This window comes from Talpa europaea (genome assembly GCF_964194135.1).
Source record: "Talpa europaea genome assembly, chromosome: 1".
NCBI classification, from domain to species: domain Eukaryota; kingdom Metazoa; phylum Chordata; class Mammalia; order Eulipotyphla; family Talpidae; genus Talpa; species Talpa europaea.
The window spans coordinates 55,732,256-55,753,703 of record NC_140073.1 but is presented as its reverse complement, the minus strand read 5'-3'; the positions used below and the strand labels follow the sequence as shown (position 1 = coordinate 55,753,703).

The following is a 21,448-nucleotide window of genomic DNA, read 5'->3' as shown; positions in this document are numbered from 1 at the left end:
TCAAAAATGGGCAGAAGAGCTAAAAAGAAACTTCTCCAAAGAGGAAATACAAATGGCCACCAGGCATATGAAAAAATGTTCAACATCACTTGCAATCAGGGAAATGCAAATCAAAACTACAATGAGATACCACCTTACACCAGTGAGAATGGCACATATTAAAAAAAACAAGTAACAACAAATGTTGTCAAGGATATGTAGAGAAAGGAACCCTCCTGCACTGTTGGTGGGAGTGCAAACTGCTCCAACCACTATGGAGAGCTGTGTGGAGATTCCTCAACCTACAAAAGATAGAGCTTCCAAATGATCCAGCAATTCCACTCCTAGATCTTTACCCAAAGGACACAGAAACATCAATTCCAAAGAGCACCTGTACCCCTATGTTTATAGCAGCACTATTTACAATAGGTAAGCTTTGGAAACAACCCAAATGCCCAAAAATAGATGACTGGATCAAGAAGATGTGGTGCATATACACCATGGAATGTTACTCAGCAATCAAAAATGATAAACACACACAATTTGAGGCAATATGGATGGAGCTTGAAGGGATCATGGTCAGCAAAATAAGCCAGAAAGAAAAATACCAGATGGTCTCACTCATAGCAGGAATCTAGGAAACCTAAATATGGACCAGGAAAAAGAATAACTATAAGAAAGAAAAAAACAAAAATCAACAAACAACTATGAACCAGAGACACTCTTTGGCGGGGGAGGAGAGATTGGGGTCAAAATCAGGGTTGCAATTTTATGGGGAATATAAAAATTAAAAAAAAAAAGAAAAAAAATAGTTACAAAAAAAAAAAAAAGAATTCCAGCTTACTTTTCTGCTTTTATCATCTAACACTTCTTATCATGAGAAAAGTACTGGTAGCACTTCAGCTACTAGTAATTTACCACAACTAGATGCTATTTTCAAGTGTATTTTGAGAACCTAATGGCATATAAGAAGTAGATACTAGCGATGTTGCTAAACATCCCACAATGCACAGACTCCAAAACAAAATATCAAAATAACAAAGAATCAGCATAAGAATCAAGTAGTGCCCAGGTTCATAATTTGATCTAATCATACAGTAAATATTTGTTTCCAGTTTCCAATATCACAGACATAGTACTAGGTGCTAACAATAGTGTAATCAACATAGCAGATATATTGCTATCCTCGTGGAAGTATGGTCCCTTCAGGAAAGCACACATTAATAAGCAGTACTGCTTAAATTTACTAATTCCTTTACTAATACTGTAGCGGCAGGAAGGCATAGAGCAGGTTCTCTATGAGCCTATGCAGATGGGTGAAGGAGAGAGTCGTGGAGCCCTCTGTGGCTTTTTCAGGCTTTTTCTGAGATTCTGTCAGGTACACGGCAGGCAGGAGGCCAGGGAGCCACGAGGCTTGGCAGGCCTCCCAGCCTCAGCAAGGCTTCACTCTTTCTGAGCTCTCTGGTGTTCTTGTGGTCTTGTTCTCTCTTCTCTGCTTCTTCTTTCATTCTTCCGGTCCTCCTTCTGCTCTTGGCTCCATTCTGCGATGCCACCCTTATAAACCCAGTCTCAGCCCAGATGAATCCCATCTACGCATGCCCACACCCTACTCCAGGTGCCTACCATCAGGCATGCATTCAGGACCGCAGGGATCCATCATTATCCTAATGGTGTGAGGGCAGAAAAGCCTGACAATCATTTACCCTACAAATATATATATATATATATATATATATATATATATGAGATTTTATATATAAAACATATCATTGTTCATTTTTGTACAATGTATGCTTGTATGCTTTCTCCTTTCAAGTATATTCCTCATAAATTTCCCACCACCAATGCACCCATGAATCATCACCATAATCCCTTGTGCTCTTCAAGTACCTTTTCTTAAAGAGGTTTATTGGTTGATTCTGGGATGATATAATTGGCAGCAGGGAACTAACTGGGCACCAGTAGTTAACTGATTATAGTGTGCTGCAAATACTGAAGTCCTAAATCTATTAGCTTTCCCACCTGTGCTCAGTCCTCAGCAATTTGTGTTGTGAGTGAATGAAAGGGAGTAAAACAAATGGATCTCTTATCTAGGAATGTCACAATATATTCATAAGACCAATGTACATGAAATACTTAAAGAGCAAAGCAACTATGTGTGTGTGTGTGTGTGTGTGTGTGTGTGTGTATAATTGTAGTATAGGGTCATGGAATTTTAACCCTACTTATAGTAGCTTCACTACTTTAATTCTACTGCATAGGAGAAAAAAAAATCATTTCTCCCTTTCTATAGATTGTTTTCCATGTTTATGAACATTATTCATAATTCTAATTTTAATGCTCAAGGAGTTTATTTTATTCCAATTTGCTCCCACAAAATTCTGATTTCCATTTTGTTGATGTATTCACATTAATCACTTTTAATGACTCCATACAATTTTATTGTATTGGTCAACCCAAATTTACAAAAACTTTTTTACCTATTGAAAACTTTTATAATCTTTTCATTATAATAAATAACAAAACTGAAACCCAGAGACGTAAAATGACAAATAATTGCTGAGTAACAGTGTATAGTGGCTTAAAATTGATATGCATTAAATTAATATAGAAAAGTAAGTAGAAGGGAAGGGTTTAGCATGTGAGGAGGTGAAAGGGGTCCATTTGATAGTGGTGATAACACTAGAATGTTGGTAGTGGGTGAGGGATGGTATGACCGCAGGTTGAGGTATGAAACCATACTCCTGAAACATATATTTTCTAAACCAATGGCAAATCAATACAATTTTATTACAAAAAGAAAAGTCCTATTTAATTTATTTCTGCTCTAATTTTAATTATTTCCTTCCTTCTAATGGCTTTTGCTTTCATTTGTTCTTATTTTTCTAGTACCTGAAGGAATGTTATTGATTATTTATTTGAAATCTTTCTTGTTTCTTGATATGAGCCTATATTGCTATATACTTTCATTTTACTACTGTTTTTGCTATGTCTCATAGGTCTAGTATGTCATGTCTTTTTATTTCTTTTGCCTCCATGTATTTTTAAATTTCTTATATGATTTCTTAATTAACATAATAATCATTTTGGTAATATGTTATTCATTTTTCACATAGGAGAGACTTTGCTCGATTTTGTTTTGTGTTAAATTTTGAGCTTGATACCATTGTGATCAGAGAAGATATTTGATACAATTTCAACTGGGAGAACATTTTTTCACACAACACTAATGATAAAGGATTGATCACAAAAATCTACAAAGAGCTCATGAGACTCTACAAAAACAAAGAAAATAATCCAGTCAAAAAATGGGCAGAAGAGCTAAAAAGAAACTTCTCTGAAGAGGAAATGCAAATGGCCAAGAGGCATATGAGAAAATATTCAACATCACTTGTAATCAGGGAAATGCAAATCAAAACTATAATGAGATACCATCTTACACCAGTGAGATTGGCACATATTAAAAAAAACTAGCAACAACAAATATTGGTGAGGTTGTGGAGAAAAAGGATCTCTCCTGCACTGTTGGTGGGAGTGCAAACTGGTCCAACCATTATGGAGAGCTGTGTGGAGATTTCTTGACCTACTAAACATAGAGCTTCCATATGATCCAGCAATTCCACTCCTAGGTATTTAACCAAAGGACACAGAAACATCAATTCCAAAGAGCACCTGCACCCCTATGTTTATAGCAGCACTATTTACAATAGGTAAGCTTTGGAAACAACCCAAATGCCCACAAATAGATGACTGGATCAAGAAGATGTAGTACATATACACCATGGAATATTACTCAGCATTCAAAAAAGATAAACACACACAATTTGCAGCAACATGGATGGAGCTGGAAGGGATCATGCTCAGCGACATAAGCCAGAAAGAAAAAGAAAAATACCAGGTGGCCTCACTCATAGCAGGAATCTAGAAAACCTAAATATGGACCAGGAAAAAGAATAACTGTAAGAAAGAAAATATCAAAATCAACAAACAACTATGAACCAGAGACACTCTATGGGGGGTTGGGGGGCAGGAAAAGGAGGGATCGGGGTCAAAATAAGGGGGTTGTAATTGTATGGGGAATATAAAAATAAATTGAAATAAAATAAAAAATAAAAAAAATAAAAGTTAAATCTTAACTATAAAATGACTTCACAGAAACATCCAGACTGGCATTTGACCAAATGTTTGGGCACCCTGGCCTAACCCAGTGGATATGTAAAATTAATTATACTTATACTTAATATTAAAATAAAGTAGACTTATGAATAACTTAAACAAAGTCATAAAGAGAGTTTGAAAGAACAAGAAAGCAAAATATGGTTCTTTAAAAATTAAACAAAATGGGGACCTCCCTGGTGGTGCAGCGGCTTGAGCACTAAGCTACGAAGCTGTCCACAGCCTCTGAAGCACAAGTTTGATCCTCACCCAGGGATAGTCTCACATGGTTAGACAGACCTCTCCTGTCGCACCCATTGCTCCCCTCAGCAGCGTATTTCGTCATTTTGCCTCTTCTGTCCCCCGCTCTTTCTCTGGTGAGTTCTCTCACCCTCCTGTGCCTCTGACTCTATACCAGCTATTGTATAAGTAAAAAAAAATAATAAACGTAAAAAATAATTAAACAAAATAGAAATATCTCTAGCTATACACAATGAAAAAAGGGAGAAAACTAAAATAAATAGAATCTGAAAAGAGAAGTTGCTACAGAGCCTTATATATACAGAGGGTAATAAAATATTATTATGAATGTATTGATGACAAAATATTGGGAACCCTGAAAAAAATTGACAAATTCTTAAAAGCATAAAACCTTCCCATGCTTAATCAGGAAGAAATAGAAAACCTGGAGAATGTGATTACAAGCAAGGAAATTGAAATATAATCCAATTCCCAAAAACAAAAACAAAAGCCCATGGCCAGATGATTTTACTAGTGTGTTCTACCAAAGTTTCAAAGACAAACTAACAGCTATCATTCTTAAACTCTTCAAAAAAAAACTGAGGAAAGGGAAATGCTTCCAAAAACATTTTATGAGGCCAACGTTACTCGGATACTAAAACCAGCCCAGATGTCACAAAAAGAAAAAAAAAATCACAGATCAGTATCCCTGATGAACACATGTGCAAATATCCTCAAAAAATATAGCAAACTGAATTCAACAATATATTAAAAGGGTCACACATCATGACCAAGTGGGATTTGTTCCAAGGATGCAAAGATGGTTCAACACATGGAAATCAATCAGTGTAATTCATCATATCAATAAAAGGAAATACAAAAATCATTTGATCATATCAAATGCAAAGATGGAATTTGTTAAGATTCTGCATACATTTATGATAAAAACTCTTAGTAAAATAGGGGTAGAAGAAACATAACATAAAACTTTATATGCCAAGCCTACAACTAACATTATGTTCAATGGCAAGAAGCTGAAAGCTTTTCCTCTAAGATCACACATAAACTACACAGATATTCACTATCATAATATAGTGCAAAATAATATTGGATGCTCTAGCTGAAGCAATTAGGTTATAGAATGAAATAAAATGACTCCAAATTGGAAGAAAGAAGTGAAACTATCTCCATTGGCCAATGATATGATAATATGCAAAGAAAACTCTAAAGATGCCACTAAAAATGTAGTAGAAGCAATAAATCTTATAGCAGAGTGACAGTTTACAAACAATATACAAAAGTCTGTTGCAGTCCTATATGTAAATAATGAACTAGAAAGAAAGAAAGTTTGAGCATTCCATTTACAGTAGCATCAAAAATTATAAAATGTCTAGGAATAAAACTAGCAAATAATATGAAAGACCTACTCAATGAAAACTATAAGACATTTTTTAAAGAAATAGAGGACACAGGGAAACAGAAATATTTTCCAAGCTCATGGATTGGAAAAATTAACATTGTTAAAATGTCCATTTTACCCAAAGCAGCACATAGATTCAGTGCAATCCTTATTAAAGTTTCAATGGAATTCTTTCAAGAAAAAGAACAAGATTACTGAAAATTATATGGAACCAAAAAAGACCCCAAATAGCCAAATCACTTCTGACAAAAAAATGGGAAGATTAGTGGTATCAGACACCCAGACTTCAAACTATACTACAAAGCTATAGTACTCAAAACACTATGGTTTTTGGAATAAGAATACACAATCCAATGGAACTGAATTGAGATACCAGAAAAAAACCTGCCTTTATATGGAAAATTAATCTATGGCAATAGAGCTGAGAACACACCATGGAGAAAGGGAAGAAGTCTCTTTAGCAAATGGTCCTGGAAAAACTCAATAGCTGCATGAGGAAAAATGAAGCTATACCACTCTTCCAAACAACACACAAAAATTAACTCAAAATAGATTACTTGGTTGTGTAATAATGCATATCCTAAAGTACATAGAAGAAAACAGGAAAAACACTCCGCAACTTTGGATTCAGTGATGAATTTGAGGACTCACCTTCAATGACAAGGAAAACAAAATTGAAAATAAACAAATAGTACTTCTTCATACAGAAAATATCTGTAATGGAAAATAACGTGGAATAAAGACTGTACTGAATGGGAGAAGATACTTGCACATCATACATCTGACAAGGGGTGAATATCCAAGGTCTACACAGAACTCATTTAACTCAATGGCAAGAAAACAATGAACTGAATCAAAAATATGGGCAGTGGACCTCCCCTGGTGGTGCAAGGTGTTAAGGACAGTACTGTGAAGCTGTCCACAGCCTCTGTAGCAAGAGTTCTATCCCCAGCCATCCAGGGAGCTACCCGCATGGCACAGCAGACCTTTCCTGTGTCGTCTGCTGCTCCTCTCGGCAGTGTATTTTGGTCAGTCTGCCTGTTCTGTTCCCCACTCTGTATCTGGTGAATCCTCTCAATTCCTGCACCTCTGGCCTGTACCCCAGTTCTTGTATGCATAAACAAATCTTAAAAAAATAAAAAAATAATAATAATGGGCAGAAAAGCTAAGTAGACACTTCTCCAAAGACATACAGATAACCAAACAGGCACATGAAAAAATGTTCAACATCACTTGTCATCAGTGGACTGTGAATCAAAATAACTGTCAGACACCACCTTTTCCCATGAGGATGGTACATGTCAAATACACACCAACAACAAATAATGACAAAGGTATGGATTAAAAAAAGATACCTTTTTACACTGTTAGTAGGAATGCAGATTGGTCCATATGGAAAAAATACGAAGGTTCCTCAAAATATTAAGAATAGATCTACCATATAACCCATCAGTTTCACTCCTAGGTATCTATCTAAGAATGAAAATACTAATTAGAAGGGAAATATGTACTCCTATCTTTTTTGTAGCACAACTTACAATTGCCAAGTTATGGAAACAACCTAAGTACCTAACACAGAGGGTTGGATTAAAAATATTTGGTATAGATATGTGATGTAATGCTACTCAGCTATATAAACAATGAAGTCTTGCTACTTGTAAATGGGATGTAAATGGAGGGGATGATGCTAGATGAAATAAATTGGAATGAGAAAAACCAATAATGCTCTTCCTCCTATATGGAATATAGAGACACAAAACAAAGGAACTAGCCCAGCTAAACCAAAACAAACACTAGAAATATGACTGCAGAATTGAGATTACTAGAGGGGGAGGTAGAAGGCCGGAATGAAGTGGGAAGGGAGTTCAATGGTCTGTGGTAGACTCTGGTGCTTCAGTGATATTCGTTGTGGTGAGATACATTTGAAGAGGTGTGGACCTATGACTTTAAGTCATGTACTGTGCTGTAAAGCAATGTCACCTGATTTAAAAAAAAAAAAACTGTAGCAAAAATTTAATAAAGGAAGAGAGGGAAGAAAGAAAGAAGGGAGAGAGGGAGATTTATTTTTCACAATTTTTGAGAATCTACAGAGCAAAAAAGACATTGTGTGATTGAGGATACCCAAAGGGATACGTGAGTATTGTTAAGATCTCTCTTGCCTATTTGTTATAACTGAAGAATGTCTTGATAGTAAATAATCTTTTTTCCTCCATCCCTACTTTATGCATTGAAATTTCCAGGGTACTTTCTGTGTCACATACAAAAAAAAATATACGTTTAATTTTAGAGATTCACACTCATGGCTTAGCATGTTATGAGAGGGGCTAGTATTTCAGAGTATAATTAATAGGAGGGGGACTGCTAGTTTTCTAATTAACATTCATTAATCTTGGAATCAAATCATTTTTGATTTGAAAGCTTGACAGTAGGTCTTTTGCATTGACAAAGCAAAAACTAATTGCTTTGTGTTGTTTATTGAAGTTTGTAAAAAAATAGATATTGCTTTTTAAAAACTGCAAAACACTATCAAAACTGAGTAAACTATCATAAAACTTCAGTAAAATAAATTAGCAGACTATTAACAAGGCGACTTTCACACATTTACTTAATATGAAAGAAAGCCAGAAGAGGGATCTCTAAGGCAACCAGGGTGGAATGCTTATGGAGATGATAGGCTAAAATCCCATTTAGAGAGAACTGCATTTTCTCCTACTAATAATCATGTCCTTCAGTTAGAACATAAGTTGTCTGATGTTAACTGGTGATTTTTTTAATTTTGCAAGACTATTCTCAGGACATGTAGTGTAAGCATTGCAATGGCATATTCTTATTTCTTAATATAACCTTCTTTGCCTAACATTGAAAAGAGAGGATTTTATTTCTCACAAAATAATTTCTGTACAATTTTATACTTCCATCTGCTAACTTTTTTCATAGAGATTTATTCCATTTAGTTCTTTCAATACACCCAAGGAATAAGTAAACTTGTTCCCATTTTGCAGATGGGAGGATAAAACCCCCCAGGATATTATACACTACTTTGTTTTCTAGATCATGTACTAAAATGGATTCCAGGTATTCATTGAGGCTAAACTTCTCACTCCAAAAATTATGAAGTTGAAATTAGATCACTTCATCTTGGAAAGGTTGACTGGATCATTCTTTGGTATAATGACTCTATCTGTACACCCTTGGATTTGAATTTTTAAAGGAGTCTTAAAATCAAGATGTCATACCTTTCTTAGCATTTCATTATTTCATTATACTCAGATATCATGTTTACTATGAGAAGTGGTATGCAAATGATATGTGTTTTGTACTGAAGAAAAGTGGAAGGTAAAGAGTATGGAAACTAAGATGCAAAAATATAGGAACAAAGATCTAAGGAGAAGAGAACAAACACTTGGCAAATATAATCTTACTGCCAATAAACTATTCTCTTTTAAAAAATAATGAGTTCTCTCATTGTAAAAATATGTACATCTTGTTTTAGGGGAAATTATAAAAAAGGTAAAAGCAATTCACCTATAAACTGAAAAATAATGGATATGTTGATGTCTGTCTTACGAGATAAGCACTGCACAAATCTTCCTTAAAACAGTTTCTAGGGCAAACCTCAATCTAGAAATGTTATCCCCTTATCTTATTTTATTTATATATTTTTTAAGATTTATTTATTTATGTATTTATTTGTACAAGCACTGGGTACAGTCAGAAGCGGGGGAGGGTGAGAGAATTCACCAGAGCCAGAGCGGGGAGCAGAGCAGGCAGAAGGACCTAAGTACACTGCTGAGGGGAGCAGCGGGCAGCAGGAGAGCTTTGCCTGCCATGTGGGACCCTCCTCGGGTGGCTGGGGAGTGGCCGGGGATCCAACCAGCACTGCAGAGGCCGTGGGCAGCTTCGCAACCCTGCGCTCAACTGCTGCGCCACCAGGGAGGCCCTATCCCCTTGTCTTAGATGGTAAAACTTGTGCATGCAGTTAAAATGTCCTCATTGATGGATCACATTAAAGTATCAGATTAATGGAGCAAAAATATTAAAATATAAAATTCAAAAATCAGTATATGGCATATTTTCATAATAAATTATTTTTTCTTCACTGGTCAGGAATTCTAGTCATTTGCTACATCTGGAAGATTTCTAGCCTGTCTCATAACTCCATTTCTATGCACAAATTTATCTAATTGTATTTCTTCTTGAATCATATTATAATGTAAATTTGCTGGAATTTAGTATGTAAGGATCACTGTACAGTAGCTATCAATTACTACAAAGAGAACTCTGCCGAAAGCCCCTTCCCTGTGTCAGATATACAGCTTTTGAATATGATTTTTTTAAATCATAGAGCAAATTAGTTTTCACTTTTGTAATTCTCCTTGAGATGGTTTGAGAAGGATCTCAAACTTTCAGGAAGCAGAAAAGAGAACTTGTATAATGGAAGAAGCAGGTTAAGAAATTTTGGGTGGAATCCTGACTTTTCCTATCAGAACTGAGCTTTAAGGAAGCCAAATTGCAGGTCTAGATTTCTACTATAACTTTCTTGCTGTCATTTCAGAACATATTTCCCAGTGATATATTGGATCCTGTGACAACTAGCAATAATGATATTCAAAACTTGGTAGACGTTCTTCAAAGAAATATAACAAATATTGATGGAGTTCAAATGGAGCCACAAAAACAAAACAAAACAAAACAAAACAAAAAAAAAACAAAAAAAACTTTCAAATGGCCAAAGCTCTCCTGACCAAAAAGAAGGAGAATAGAGCTACCATACTCCCAGATTTCAACCTATACCACAAAGCCATAATAATTAAAACAGTGTGTTACTGGAACAAAAACAGACACACAGACCAGTGGAATCAAATTGAAACCCCAGTAATAAACCCACATATTTATGGACAACTAATCTTTGAAAAAGAAGCAAAGAATATGCAATGGATCAAGGACAATTTGTTTAACGAATAGTGCTTGGAAAACTAGACTGCTACATGCAAAAGAATGAAGCTAGACTACTGCCTCACATCATGCACAATAACCAACTCAAAAGGGATAAAAAAATTGAACATAAAACTTGAAATCATAAAATATATCAAAGAAAATATAGGCAAAACTTTACATGACGTACATCTCAGTACATCTTTAGAGACACATACCCTGAAGCAAAGAAAGGAAAGGGAAAGATGAACAGCTGGAATTACATTAGATTGAAATGATTCTGTACAGCAAAAGAGACATTACCCAAAACAAAGAGACATCCTACTGATTGGTAGAAAATTTTTTGCACACAATACAACAGATAGGGGACTGATCACAAAGCTCTACAAAGAGCTCACACAAATCAACAAAAAAAAAGTAAACAATCCAGTCAAAAAAAAAAATGGGCAGAAGAGCTAAAAAGACACTTCTCCAAAGAGGAAATGCAAATGAACAACAAGTATATGAAAAAATGTTACACATTACTTATAATCATGGAAATACAAATCAAAACCACAATGAGATATCACCTTATGCTAGTGAGAATGACACATTGAAAAAACAGAAAACAAGCATTGATGAGGATGTGGAGAAAAAGGAACTCTCTTACATGGCTGGTGAAAATAGAAACTGATCCAACCACTATGGAAAACTGTGTGGAGGTTCCTCCAATTACTAAAAATGGAGCTACCATATGACCCATCGATTCCACTCCTAGGAATCTACCCAAAAGAGACAAAAACGTTAATTCAAGAGGATACCTCACTCCATTGTTTATTACAGCACTATTTACAATAGGCAAGATATAAAAACAACACAAATGCCCAAAAATGGATTACTGGATCAAGAAGATGTGGTATAGGGCCTCCCTAGTGGCGCAGCGGTTGAGCGCTGGGTTGCAAAGCTGCCCGCAGCCTCTGCAGTGGCGGTTCGATCCCCGGCTGCTCCCCGGCCAACAGAGGAGGGTCCCACATGGCGCACAGACTTCTCCTGCCACCCGCTGCTCCCCTTAGCAGTGTACTTTGGTCCTTCTGCCTGCTCTGCTCCCCGCTCTGGCTCTGGTGAATTCTCTCACCCTCCCGCGCTTCTGACTGTACCCAGTGCTTATATAAATAAATAAACAAACAAATAAATAAATAAAAATTAAAAAAAAAGATGTGGTATATACACAATATATACACACAGAATACTACTCAGCAATCAAAAAGATAAACTCATGCCATTTGCAACAACATGGATGGAGCTGGAAGTAATTATGCTCAGTGAAATAAGCCAGAAGAAAAAAGAAAAATATCAGATGGCTTCACTTACAAGAGGGATAGAGAGGAACCAAATAAGGAGTCAGGAAAAAATAATTATAATAAATAAAAAATTAACAGGCAACTATAAATCAGATGCATTCTGCAGGGGAGTGGGAGGGGAGGTATCAAAATCGGGAGGGAAGAGCACAAGGGACTGTGGTGATTGTGCACAGGTGAATGAGTGGTGAGAATTTCACAGGGACTCTACCTGAGATGAGAAAGCATACATTGTACAGAAATGAAGAATGATGTAAAATATATATATTAATCAATTAAATAAATATAAAAACCAAAAATCTGGTCGAGAATAATAGACATTTCTGAAGAAGACCTTTCCTTTCAAAATGTCTTCCTTCTTGTTACAAAGTGTCATCATATTTTATCATCACTTCTGAAAAATGGAAACTGTTATAGTAAGTCCATGCCCTTTGAACATTAAAAGTTGGCATGTTTTTTGCATTGAAAAGCAGACAATTCTTTCAAATTGAGACCTTGTTTTTTTCTGATATATTGTTTTACTTTTAAAATTCAACTCAATTAATTTCAAATAGTTGTGATCGTAAAAGATTAAGTTAATGTTTTTCTTATTCTCTACCCTAAATACAACCCCTCTTAAAAATATATTATGGTACAATAATGAAATTTTTGGAAAGTAGAAGAGAATATCACTTAGTTTTACTACTGTAACAGTAAAACTATTTTCAGTTTTGCACATTCCAATCTGTTGGCCTTTGCAGGCAGACTATAAATGTCACTTCCTTTCCAGGCATGGGCTTTGAATAATTTGAGAAATAAAACAAGAGTGGCAGATGGAGCTAAAATATTACTTTTACTATTCATTAAGCCCAGGTTGGAACATAGAACTTATGTGAAAGCCATATGTGTCTGCTAACTAAACCTGACTTCAGGTGTGAAAAAGATCCTCTCCTTGGAGAACAGATGCTCTCTATGGCCTGTTTGCTCCTGAGATGAAGAAGGGTGAAGGTAGACAGCATATGCCAGTTTTCTCTTTTCACATACAACCATGACTATGCCACTCCGGGTAGTAGGTTAACGGGCAGAGAAAAGTCATGTGTTGAATCAATTAGGACACTACCACAGGAGGAAAAATTTTGCGTGGAAAGACGTTGCTTCCCATTTGAAGCTTTATCTACTTTTTTAAGAGATAATAATACTACCAGTATTTTTTTAATATATAAATTTTACATCATTGTTCATTTCTGTACATTTTTTTTCTTTTCTCAGTGTACCCCCCATTAAATTCCCACCACCAAGTCACCTGTGAACCATCACCACAGTCTCTTGTGTTCTTCCCGACCCTATGTTAATCGCTCTCCCTCTCCCTTCCCAAATGAATGACTCTGATATATAATGCCTGATAGTTTTGTCTTTTTTTCCCCTTGACTCCTTATTTGGTTCCCCTATATTCCTCCTGTAAGTGAAGCCATCCAATATTTTTCTATTTCTTTATGACTTATTTCACTGAGCATAATGCCCTCCAGCTTCATCCATGTTGATGCAAATGGCATGAGATTATCTGTTTTGCTTGCTGAATAGTATTTCATTGTGTATATACACCACATCCTGAGCCATTCATCTCTTTGGGGGCTTGTTTAGCCCCCAAAGGTTGTTTAAGGTTGTTTCCATACCTTAGCTACTATAAATAGTGCTGCAATAAACATAGGACTGCAGGTTTCCTTTCAAATTAATGTTTTTGTGTCATTTGGGTATAATCCAGGGAGTGAAATTGATTGCTGGGTCATTTGGTAGCTTCATTTTTAATAATCTGAGGAAACTCCACACAGCTTTCCCTAGTGGTTGGACCAAAAACTGTCAATATTTTTCCTGAAAATAAGTAATCTTTAATTTTTAGATGATGTTTTTAGGAGAGATTCTGATAAATGGAATTCCTGAATATGGATATATTTTTCTTCTAGAAAAATGTTAAGAAATTGCTTTTTGATGGGCTATGTAATTTACCTCACATCAAATTCCTGGTTCATAGAGAAGCATTTGAGCTAGGTTCAGTGGTGCTTATTTCTGTTGAACAATTAATAATTATCTAATGAGTGTTCTTTCTCCTAGAACTCTCGAGTTTACAGAAGTAGGTTAAGACAAAAACCCTAACCCAGGAGCTTTCCATTTGTTTAGAGGAATGCATATAAAACATAGAAATCTGTAGAGACAATTATTGTAAATTTATGCCATATATATATCAAGCCTCAAGACAGTTAAGTCAGATGTATGTAAGTACTACATACATGAGCGTCCATTAATAAGGATAAATTGAATACTCTTAATTTATAGGAAAGGTAAATCATCTATCCTCTAGGCAGTTGTTATCGAGAGGAGGAGACACAAAATATTTTACAAATAATTATTATACCATATGATAGGAATAAATACAGGGATTGAAGTAGCACAACACAAGGGACATCTAATACATTCTTGGAGTGAAAGGGGAAGATTTATAGAGAAGCCTATATCTAATCAAAACTTGAAATAACACAAGAGACATCTAATACATTCTTGGAGTGAAAGGGGAAGATTTATAGAGAAGCTTATATCTAATCAAAACTTGAAATAAAAGAAAATTAGGAGTTAAGCAGTTAAATTTTTCTCAATATAATATCCTCTAGATCCATCTGTGCTGTTGTGAATGTAAGGATTTCATATATATGTGTGTGTATGTATGTATATATATGTATACATGTATATATACATATACATTAATGGCATTTCATAGTGTAACTACCATATCTTTATGCATTCAGTAGTTGATGGACACTTAGGTTGTTTTTTAGTTCTTGGCTATTGTAAACGGTACTACAATGAACATGAGGGTGCATATATCACATATATCTCTCTAAATTGCTTAGGTAGCTGAAACATATGGACTATTTTTAATTTTGAAAAGAATCTCTACACTGTTTCTTTTAATAGTTATCAATTTACATTTCCAGCAGAAGTGTATAAGAGCTCTCTTCTCTCCAGTTCCTCTCCAATCCTAGTTGCTTCTTATCTTTTTTGATAATAACCATTCTCACATTTGTGGGGAGATATCTCATTGTTTTGATTGTATTTTTTATATGATCATCATATTTTTCTCTATCAATTGACCATTTATATATCTTTTTAGAAGTGTGTTCAGATCTTCTGTCCAATTTTTAATAGGATTGATTTTTGTTGTTGTTTTTTATAAATTCTTCATGTATATGAAGAATTTGCAATCTACACTCTGTTCTCCCCACTGATATGCATCATTCAAATCACCAAGTTATAAAATGACCAATGTATTTCTGGATGAAAAATAACAAGGAAGATTAAAAACTCACTCTAATGGCTCTCTCTACAGTATTTCTTTTTGGCTTTTAGAAATCATCCTTTCCTTAGTTTCTTACTGTACCAACTCCCCAGAAATACCTAATCTGCACTTTGGCGTAATTTCATTTTGATTTACTACCTTCTTGAATTAGAATTTGGTTACCTCTGAGCTTCCTGTGTTAGTTTCTTTTTTTATTACATTTATTTATTGTATTGATGTCAATTTTTGAGTCATATACTGATATTTAATTGATAGTTTAGCTGGGTATAGGATTGCTGAGTATATTAAATTTTGTATGTATACCACATATTCTTGATACACCCATGTGTTCTGGGCACTTTGGTTGTTTCCATAATTTCGCAATAGTCAATAGTGCTGCAATAAACATGGGAATGCAAGTTTCTTTTCAAATTAGTGTTTTTGAATATCTTGGGGTTGATACATAGGAGTGGAATTACTGGATCAAATGGCAAATCAATTTTCAATGTTTTGGGACATGTCCATACTGCTTTCCATAGGGACTGGACTAGTTTGCATTTCCAAGAACAGTGTAGGAGATTTTTCTGTTCTCCACATCCTCACCAATACTTATTGTTTCTAGTCTTTGCAATATGAGCCATTATTACAGGTATGAGATCATATCTCATTGTGGTCTTGATTTGCATTTCTCTAATAATAAGTGATAGTGAACATTTTTTCATATGCTTCTTGGCCATTTGAATGTCTTATGTGGAAAAGAGTCTGTCTAGTTTTTTTGTCCATTTTTTAAATTGAGTTTTATGAGTTCTTTGTATATTTCTATTTATCAGTCCTTTGCCGGAAATGTGGTATGCAAATATTTACTCTAATTCAGTTGGGCATATTTTTGTTTTAGGCATGTTTTTTTCACAATACAGAAGCTTTTTACTTTGACCTAGTCTCAGCTGTTTACTTTCTTTTTTTGTTTCCCTTGCTGTTGGAGATGAATCCCTAAAAGCATTACTCATAACTGTTGTCATGAAATATTTTGCCTATGTTTTCTTCTATGCATTTTATGTTTTTATTTTTTATTTCCAAGTCTTTGCTCCATTTTTGATTTGATTTTGGCGTATGGTGTGAGCTTGTGGTTTATTTTAAAACTTTTGCTTGCAATTGCCCAGTTTTCCCAACACCATTTATTTAAAAAAGCTATGGCTCCTTTGTCAGATTAACAGTCCATATCATTTTGGGTTTGTTTCTGGGCTCTAAATTCAATTCCATTGGTCTGTATTTCTGTTTTTGTTCCAGTACCAAGCTATTTTAATTATTATGGCTTTACAGTATAGCTTGAGATCTGAAATTATTTTTCTTCTTTGTCAAGATTGCTTCTACTATTCAGGGTCTCTTATGATTTGACATGAATTTCAGTAATATTTACTCAGGTTCAGACACTTTTTAGTTTGATGTAGTTCCATTTTATTTTGATTTTGTTCCCACGCTGTAGAAGGTGAGTCAAGGAGCTTATCGCCTAAGTTTCCTCCTGTATATTTTATGGTTTTAGGTCTTAGACACAAGTCTTTAATCCATATTGAATTCATATTTGTATATGGTGTAAGGTGGTTGTCTAGTTTCATCTTTGGATATGATTATCTAATTTTTCTAACACCATTTAATGAAGAGACTTTCCTTGCTCAGTTGAAAAATTTTACCTCTTTTGTCATAGAGTAACTATCTATATAGCCATGGGTTTATTTGTGGGCTCTGAAATCTGATCTGTTGATCTGTGTGTCTGATTTTATTTCAACATTTAAGCTGTTTTAAAGTTTGGGAGTATGATACCTCTAGTTTTGTTCTTTGTTCTCATGGGTATTTGTGCTACTCAGGGTTTTTTGTCGTGCCAATAATTTCAGAATTGTTCATTTCTTTTTCTGTGAAGAATGACACATATGCATTTTTAATTGACTTTGAATCTGTCTTTCAACTGCTCAGCATTCTAACTAAGGGTAATAAGCCATTTACACGGTGATCAGTAGTACTTCGCATTTGCCAAAAACTCTTTTTAGAAATGAATGTGCTTTTATAAGTACTTTGTCAGTAATTTCTTATGTTAGACAAAGTCATTTGTCAGAAAGCAAATTTCTGCTCTTTTTTTTATTTGCTATGTGACCTTAAATGGATCATTGAACTAAATTTAAAGTATTAGTTTCCACTAAAATAGAAAATTAGATTGTTGTGGAGATTGATTAACTCAGATAATCTGTATAAAGCACTTCCATAATGTCTAGTGCAAAGTAAATGCTGAATAACTATTATTACCTTTTAAAACAATAATATTTGAAGTTCCCATGTTTTGGTTCCATTTTCTCTTTTTAACCTATGCCTTCTCTATGAAATTTAATTTATTTTCATTTTATTAGATGCTACTAATGTGCCAATAATCCCAAACATATGCATCTAGCTGAGGTTTATCTCTCTTATGAAATTCAAATCCATTTACCATACGTGATATCATCCCTGTGTGATGTTTCAAACCTAACATATCCCAGCTGGATTCTTAATCTGACTCTTGCCCTTTACCTCTGCCCATAAAAACTGTTCTTGCTTCTGATTCTCAATGTTAGTAACTATGTTACTATGTTACTATGTTTACTCAGATGCTAATGTCAGAAACTGAGAGTTCTTCCTTTCTTTTCTTTATCCCAAACCACCTATATCTAAGTAATCTGTAATTGTTATTGATTATACATACAAATATCCTACTGAATAACCACTTACCTGCTGTCCCCCACACCCACACATTTGTCAGTAGTGTACTACAAATCAGTATCATCTTTCTCTGAGACTATCTCTGAATCTAGGTCTTCATTTCCTGTATCATTCCTCTCTATTACATTCTCTTTGTGCCAGCTCAGAATGATCTTTTAAAATGCAAAGCTAGTCATGTCATTTCTCTGCTTAAAATTCTCTAGTGCCTTATTTAATCCTCACTACCCTCAAAATTGACATTTTTTCAGATATGTAAAATAAGGCTAAGAGTCAAAGAGCCATGCTCAGTGTCTTGCATTAGTGACAGTGAGTCAGATAGACTGGTGGAGCAGAAACTTGGATTTATAAAATTCAACAATCAAGAGCCCTCATTTCCATAATAAGTATCTTTTCCTTACTAGTGTCATGGAAATCTAATCAATTGCCATATCTCAAAGGAGTCTGCCTCTCTACATTTTATATTTCTGCAACTCTTCCACTGTTAAGAAAAAAAAGGCTATTTAAACCTTCCAAGTTCTACATAAAGATATATTTAAGTTTAGCATGATAATATTAATTAGCAGTAATGAAGACATACTAACGTTTAGAAAAATAAAAAATTGAAATTATAGAACTATGCTTATAAAAATGATGCCCCCAATGTGTCATAAAGTTGAAATGAAATTTAATATGCTGGTTAAGAACTCAGATCATCTCTGCCAGTTACTATTTGGAAAATTGTGGATTTTGAAAAAATCTTTTCTCTTTCTTGTTTCCCTTATCTTGACATTTGAATAATAGTAGTGTCAGTGCCTACTTTATTGTATTAACTAGATTTTAAGCTCTGTTCTTAGAATTTAATACTATCCTATTAGCTAGTTTGTATGCTGAAGGGAACAATATACTAGAGATTGAAAATGTGTATTAAATTAGTCATTGTATGTTAAAGCACTTGGAATATTTCAGGCACTAGTACTTTTATACTGGTAAGGGACAGACTATATATCAGTTATTAGATTCATGTTACCAGTTAATAAGATTCATGGTGTCCAGAACACAGTAAGCTTATGAAAGTTCAGAAGACAGCAGTGATGTGGGATATGTTGAATAAACCTTATAGTTACAAGTATCTGTCAGTTGTTACTCATACTATATTTTCCAACAAAGAAAGCATCACTCTTTGGCCACCCTCTGAAATGTCCTTTTGTACAAATCTGTCTTCCAAAATTATCATGCATGCCGTAAAAAGATATCCTGGTTTGAACTATGCCATAGTCAGACATAACTTGTACATTAGTCGTCTAGTGAGGATAATACGATGTTACATGGTGCAGTGGGCAATGAAATAAATATTTGCATTTTGTTTGAGTAATGTAAATTTCTTTGTATTGCTTCACTGTATTTTGAATTGAATATAAAGAAGTGGATTAAAGATGCTTTGACCATTTTAGAGAAATTTAACAACTCTTAATTCCTTGTCGATTTTATTTTTTTATTTTTTTTAAATAATAAATTTTATTTTTATATTCCCCATACAATTGCAGACCCCCCATTCTGACCCAAATCCCTCCCCTCCCGCCCCTCACCCCCCAAAAAGTGTCTCTGCTTCATAGTTTTTTGTTGATTTTGATTTTCACTTTCTTATAGTTATTCATTTTCCTGGTCCCTTATTTAAGTTTTCTAGATTCCTGCTATGAGTGAGACCATCCGGTATTTTTCTTTTTCTTTTTGGCTTATTTCGCTGAGCATGATCCCTTCCAGTGCCATCCATGTTGCTGCAAATTGCATGTGTTTATCTTTTTTGAATGCTGAGTAATATTCCATGGTATATATGTACCACATCTTCTTGATCCAGTCATCTATTTTTGGGCATTTGGGCTGTTTCCAAAGCTTAGCTATTGTAAACAGTGCTGCTATAAACATAGGGGTGCAGGTGTTCTTTGGAATGGATGTTTCTGTGTCCTTTGGGTAAATACCTAGGAGTGGAATTGCTGGATCATATGGAAGCTCTATGTTTAGTAGGTCCAGAAATCTCCACACAACTCTCCATAGTGGTTGGACCAGTTTGCACTCCCACCATTTCAAAGAACCAGCTCTTGGTTTCATTGATCTTTTGGATTGTTTTTTTAGTTTCAATTTCATTTATTTCTGCTTTGGTTTTTATTATTTCTTTTCTTCTACTGGTTTTGGGGTTTTTTTGTTGTTCTTTTTCTAGATCTTTGAGCTTCGAGATTAGGTTGTTTCTTTGAGTTCTTTCTTGTTTCTTGATGTGAGCTTCTATTGCTATATATTTTCCTCTTATTACTGCTTTTGCTGCATCCCATACCTTTAGGATATTGGTGTCCTCCTTGTCATTCAATTCAAAGAATTTTTTAATTTCTTCTTTGATCTCCTCATTAGTCCAGTGGTCTTCCAGTAGTGTGGTTTTTAATCTCCATGAGGTAGGAAAGTTCCTTGCCTTCTTTTTATGGTTTATTTCTAGTTTGATGCCTTCATGGTCAGAAAAGATGGTTGATATGATTTCAATCTTGGTGTATCTGTTGATGTTTGTCTTGTGCCCCAGTATGTGATCAATCCTGGAGAATGATCCATGTGCGCTTGAGCAAAATGTGTACTCTGTTTTTTTGGGGGTTTAGTGTTCTATAGATGTCTGTTAAGCCCAAATGCTCTAAGTCCTTATTTAAAGCTTTAGTTTCTTTACTTATTTTTTGTCTTGTTGATCTATCCATTGTTGATAGTGGTGTGTTGAAGTCTCCCACTACGTATGTGTTTTCTCTGATGTCTGTTTTCAGAGAGGACAACAGTTGTCTGATATATTTTGGTGCTCCTTCGTTAGGTGAGTATATGTTAATGAGTGTTATTTCTTCTTCAAGTATTGTCCCCTTCATCATAATGTAGTGACCATTGGGGTCTCTTTTTATTTTTTTGAGTTTGAAGTCTGTTTTATCTGATATAAGTATAGCTGTTCTTGCTTTCTTTTTTGGTCCATTTGCTTGTAGTATTGTTTTCCATCCTTTAACTTTGAGCCTATTTTTATCTTTTGTAGCTAAATGTGTTTCCTGGAGACAGGAAAAGGTTGGGTTTTGTTTCTTAATCCAGGCTGCAACTCTGTGTCTTTTTATTGAAGAGTTTAGTCCATTTACATTTAGAGTTAATATTGATATGTTAGCATTTGTATTTGCCATTGTGTTTGTCTTTCCTTTGATTTTATTTATTTATTCTTTTAATAACTTTTTTTTTTTTGGCCTCCTTTCGTTGTTATTCATCCCTCTGAGGTTCTGGCTTTAGGATTCCTTGTAGTATTTTTTGGAGTGGGGGTTTAGTCGTAATGAAATTCCAGAGTTTCTCTTT

General features: G+C 34.7%; 1 protein-coding gene across 3 annotated transcripts in view; it reads left to right on the top strand.

The window, feature by feature from the left end:
* The window catches only part of DLG2 (discs large MAGUK scaffold protein 2), a gene marked incomplete at both ends in the record, with an annotated part of 1,956,162 nt that overhangs the window by 427,253 nt on the left and 1,507,461 nt on the right, over nt 1–21,448 (top strand). The gene's annotated exons all lie outside the window — the stretch shown is intronic.